The sequence below is a fragment of the Myotis lucifugus genome, unplaced genomic scaffold (assembly GCF_000147115.1).
Source record: "Myotis lucifugus unplaced genomic scaffold, Myoluc2.0 scaffold_545, whole genome shotgun sequence".
NCBI classification, from domain to species: domain Eukaryota; kingdom Metazoa; phylum Chordata; class Mammalia; order Chiroptera; family Vespertilionidae; genus Myotis; species Myotis lucifugus.
In genome coordinates, this window is record NW_005871593.1 from 102,593 (window position 1) to 108,197 (window position 5,605).

Genomic DNA, 5,605 nt, shown 5'->3' on the forward strand with positions numbered 1-5,605 from the left:
CCAGAACCCTCTCTCTTGGTCCTCTCCCACCAGACCCTCTCCCTGGTCCTCCCCCCAGAACCCTTGCTCCTGGTCCTCCCACCAGAACCCTCTCCCTGGTCCTCCCACCAGAACCCTCTTGCCTGCCCGCAGCCAAGTTCACAAACCTCATTCCCTCATCTGTTCTGAAGGCGGGAAGCGTTGCCCTGATCAGAGATGCAATGACGAACAAAAACAAGATGGCAGCACAGCAGCCCAGGTGAGGTGTCCAGGGAAGCCCCAACAGGAATTCCACCATCGTCTAGGCCCAGGGTACTTTCAAGCAGTAGGAAATACAGTATGAAATGCGCACTGTAGCGATGGCTCTGGTGCGCTTTTGATGTGGATTCAACGTCAGAGCCATAGAACTTTCCGGGCTGTGAGAAGCCCCCTGGCCCAGGTGTTGGGGCGTTTCTGTGGCCAGCAGGCACACTGAGGGAGATGGGCCTCTCTGGAAAGACTGTCCTCCTGAACAGAGGCTGGAATTCGGCTAACATGATTGGAGGCAAACTACATGACCTAACCCCCCAGATGTCACGGTAAGTGTTCAGGGAATAACATGTAGGGTCAATGTTCTCTAGTAACTTGAATATCTTATGGAAAATTGGGAAAGAGATGGAAAATGTGTGGGTCTATATCAGGCTGTTTAGAGCCACGGGCCATTTCCTGGGAACTTTTCCACTGTTGCTGATTATTTTGCTCTATGTCAACACCAAGGAGAGAGATGGGCGCAAAGGCCACCTGGGGTGAGTACCTGGCACCCAAGATGGGCCTCAAAATGGTCTTCTTTATGGCGGGCACTTCTCAGCCATCCCTAGTTTTGCAGAAATGGGCTGGGGTCCATTCCACTTTCTTTCGCTAGCCCATTGAATGGTTTTCTTAGACTTTTTGAGCCATTGAACTTCCATAAACCCATTACCATTTTCTCAGCAAAAATTGTTGCTTTTCACTAATTACATAATTTGCCACACTTGGGAGGGAGACCTGGTGAGCATAACAGAGCAAAGAATTGGGACAAGGTGGTTAAGCCAATGAAGCGGGGAGAGACAGTCATATTTTTCCTCCTTGGAATCAATCCACATATTCTCATTTTGGTCTCTGCAAAATGAACAATGAGACTTAAAAATGTTATTTTCATTTGAACTCTGCATAAAAATAAGACCAGCAGAGAAGTGTCTAAAGATACATCTTCCAAAAGGCATTGGTCTTGTGGTGATGTGGCGTGAGCGAGCCCCACTCTGCTGTCAAGACCTGTGCTGTGGGTGGGACTGGGGGCCATGGGTGGACAAGAGTGGTTAAAGAAAGTCAGGGACGAGGGATGAACTTGAAGAACGGTAACATTTCGCTCAGCTGGCATGGCTCGGTGGTTGAGCATCGACTTATGAAGCAGGTCACGGTTCGATTCCTGGTCAGGGCACATGCCTGGGTTTCGGGCTCAATCCCCAGTAGGGGGCGTGCAGGAGGCAGCTGATCAATGATTCTCTCTCATCACTGATGTTTCTATCTCCCTGTCCCTCTCCCTTCTTCTCTGAAATCAATAAAAATATTTTTTTTTTAAAAAGAAGAATGGTAACATTTCAGTAGATGGCATCAAGTGGGTACCGAGACAGTAGATAGATATGTTGTAAGAAGAGAACAGCATGAGGAAGAGAATGGCATAATGATGGGAAACTGCATGGAACACCCAGAGGAGGCCAGGCCGTGTGGTCCCCTTCTTAAGAGCCTTCAGTGGGTTTCCATCCCGAAGCCTCTATGAGTAGCCGAAGTCAAAGTTCCTCCCGTGCACCCTGCATGGCTTCTGCTGTAGGACTATTTGGTGTTCCATGAACATCTCACGTTGCTCCCTTATCAAGGGAGACTTTCCCATATAGAACAACTGACCTCTCACACTCGGCAGGAGGCAATGTAAGACGTCACAGCTGTTTTGGAAAGCAGGTGGGCAGTTTCTTCAAGTGAGATATCCAGGTAGCATATGACCCAGGCATTTCACTCCTAGACTTTTACCCAAGGGAAATAAAGGCAGATGTCCATACAAAGACTTACATATGAATGTTCATAGAAACTTTATTTGTAACAGCCAGCAATTGGAAGCAACCCAAATGCCCACCGTGGGTGAATGGATAAACAAACTATGGCACAGCCATTCTGTAGACTCAGCAACAAAAGCAAAGTACCGAAACACACTGTAACACGCTCATCTCAAAATAACTATGCTGAGGAAAGAAGATAAAAAGAAAGGGCATGTGTACGGTTCCATCTATATATAGAAAAGCCTAAGCGACCATTACGACGGGTCCACCAAACGACCCGTCGACCAATCGCTTTGATGACGCACTGACCACCAGGGGGTAGACGCTCAATGCAGGAGCTGCCCTCTGGTGGTCAGTGTGCTCCCACAGCCAACCTTCTGTGGTCCCTTCCCCCTGCCGGCTGGTCCCAATCGGCCCTGATCGCCGGCCAGGCCGAGGGACCCCAACCATGCACGAATTCATGCACCAGGCCTCTAGTTTATACATAACATTCTATTAAATGCAAGCTAACCTACAGTGGCAGAGCAGACCAGCGGTTGCCTGGGAAAAGAATTGCAAAAGGGCAGGAGGACACTGGAGGTGATAGACGTGTTCATTCTCTTGGTTGTGGTGAAGGTTTCACAAGTGTCAAAATGTGCCGTTTACTGTACTTCAATTATACCTCAATAAGGCTGTAAAGAAAGTCCTCTCTGTGCCACCCAATTCCTTCTCCACCCTCTGTGAGGACTCCCCCAGGTAGGGTTTATTGCTCCCGCTGCATTTTGGTTGCAACCGAATGTAACCATTTCAATCCTAGGAATCAATAACATATATCTGTCTCCTCACTCGATACCAAGCTTCTTGAAAGCCGAGTCTGGCCTTTGGCACCCCAGTAAGTGGTGATTGAATGGAACAGTGAACGTACCCCGATTTGAGTGGTAAATGTAAGCCAGTGATGGGGAGGGAAGGGCTGTCAGGTGGGCCATGTTGGGAGGGTCCAGAACACGGGGGGTGGGGGGATGGGCGGGGGAGGAGCAGGGATCGTGGATGGCTCAGGGCAGCTGCAGGAGTGGGAGTGAGAGGCCAGTGAGGAGGCTGTTGCTCTGGACCAAACCAGAGGAAACGAGGCTGGAACTAGAGAGAAGACAATTCGCTTGGAAGTAAAGCAAGTCATTTGAAAGACTTCATGGAGGTAAAATTTGGGAATTCAGAAATCAAGCAGGAAGAGTTGAAAGATAAAGCAGTTTATAGCCTGGAAAGTCTGGTCAGATGTTTCTTCTGTCATTGCTTTTGGGAAAAGAGCCATTTTCTTGGCCATGTGCTTATACATAACTGCCAGCTCCCTGAAGAAAGACTCAAACATCTGTGTGTTTGCCTTTGCTCATGATGAAGTCTGTGGGTTAATAATACGGGGTTACCAAATGCCAGGCATTGGTCTATGCAGCGGACCTGAATTAGCCTGTGTGACCCTTATGCTAACCCTATCATGTCTGGTCATTTCCATCCCACAAATGAGGAAACGGAGGCACAGGAAAGAGAAGTAACTCGTCCAAGGTGTCACAGCCAGTGAGTGACAGCTGGGATTCGCACCCAGGCTGAGTGACTCTGGTCCGTGCTCTGGTGACCTTCGCAGGGCTGCCTAGATTTTATTTGTAAAGCCAGAGGCTATTGCATAAACCTCTCAAATTCACAATCGTGCACAGAAAATAGTGAATCTATGCTTCCCCGACTCGCTGGTTTGAACAGCTGTGATCATCTGGGTGGAAAAGATAACGTGCATAAAAGAGAGACTGCCAGGCAGGTATCAGCATTTGCATGTGTGCAAACAAACGCGCATTTAAAATTCAGGAACTTTTAAGGGAATGAGTAGGTTCCCTTTGCATGCTCTTCCCCGGGCTCTTCCTGGCTTTCTTGACCCTTCAAGACCAGCAGGTACGTTGTGGATTGGCAGCAGCTGGAGAAATCAGCTCTAGAAGCCCGGGGTCTAGTCCTGGGACACAGAACCCCTGCTGGGTGGCTTCCTTGTCCACGTGCAAAAGAAAAAAAAGGAACTGAGATGTTAGTTTAAAGAACACAATTCGGCAAAGGATAAATGAGAGCCAAGAGTGAAAAAACAATTCACTAACCTAAGTAAAAAAACACAATTAGGGAACGATGGAGATCCTTTCCATTTAAAAAGCCAAAGAGCTACTCACAAAGTAACTCGACGGCTTACTCCTAGGTGTCTAATGGAATCTTCAGTGATTTTTGTAGGGTTTAAACCTGACCCTGCTTTAGATATAAAAAGATGTCACATGACAATAGTCTGGGAAGAGTTAGGACATACAGTCCTACCTTGGAGATGTTGGGGGTATGGTTCCAGACCACTGCAATAAAGCGAATACTGCAATAAAGTGAATCACACAATTTTTCTGGTTTCCTTGTGCAAATAAAAGTTATATTTATGCTGTAGTCTAAGTATAAATGGCATTATGTCTAAAAATGTACATACCTTAATGTGAAAATGCTTTATTGCTAAAACATGCTAACCATCATCTGAGCCCTCAGTGAGTTGTAATCTTTTTGGCGGTGGAGGGTCGTTCTTACCTTCAATTTGTCAAACACGCAATATCTTCGCAGCACAATAAAGCTAAGTGCAATAAAACGAGGTATGGCTGTAGAGCATAAAGCCAGAAACACGCCTGGTATTGATGGATAATGATTCCGCCCACCGCTACCCAGGGCTGGACAGACATCGGCGTGTGAGCCTTTTCTATAGTTGATATAAATTGTCTACCCCTTCAAAACACTACAAATGTTGCCCTGCTCCCTGTCTTAGGTCAGGTTCTCTGGACACCGACCTACTCGGCTGGAGATGTGTGTGCAGAGCTCTCGGGACACCACCCGTGGGGGAGGGAAGGAGGCAGGACTGGGCGGAGGGAGAAGCTGGGTGCGATGCAGTCACAGCAAAGGCCTCAGCCACCGCCCTCCCCAGCGGGGGAGCGAGCAGGGCCCTGAAGGAGGTCCCACGTGGGGCTGCCGGCCCACGGCAGTGGACACTCCTAGCAGCCGGGGAGGAGAGCTGGACCGAGGGGGACGTGGGCAGCACGTCCGTGGCCATGCCTTTCTCCCTCCGCACGTTCCCTGGTCCCCTCTCACCCTCTTTCTCCGCCTCCTTTGATCTGGAAACAAATCATGAACACCCTTTCCCTTGCTCCCTCTCCTCCTCGGATCTCCACGGGCTCAGCCAGGTACTTCTCACCTCTGCATGTCCCTGAAATGAGGAGTTTCTGGAGCCCTTGAAGTGGTGGGGACCGAGGGAGGTGATCCCCGGCTGAGCGGAGTAACAGGACAGATTGGGAAAACACCCCCAAACACAAAGACAGCTGAGCTCTGAAAGCATCCGTTCTTAATTGCTCTTTTTCTCAGAGCCGTAAGAAGTTCTGAAGGACAGAACTGTATTTTGCCTTAGAAAATGTCTTTGTACCTTGAGCACATGGAAGAAAATTTGTCAATTCCCTTGCTTCCCTCTCCCAGCATCTGGCTCTGACTGCAAAACGGAGGCATAATCTTTGAACACTCCACCCTTGATTGCCATG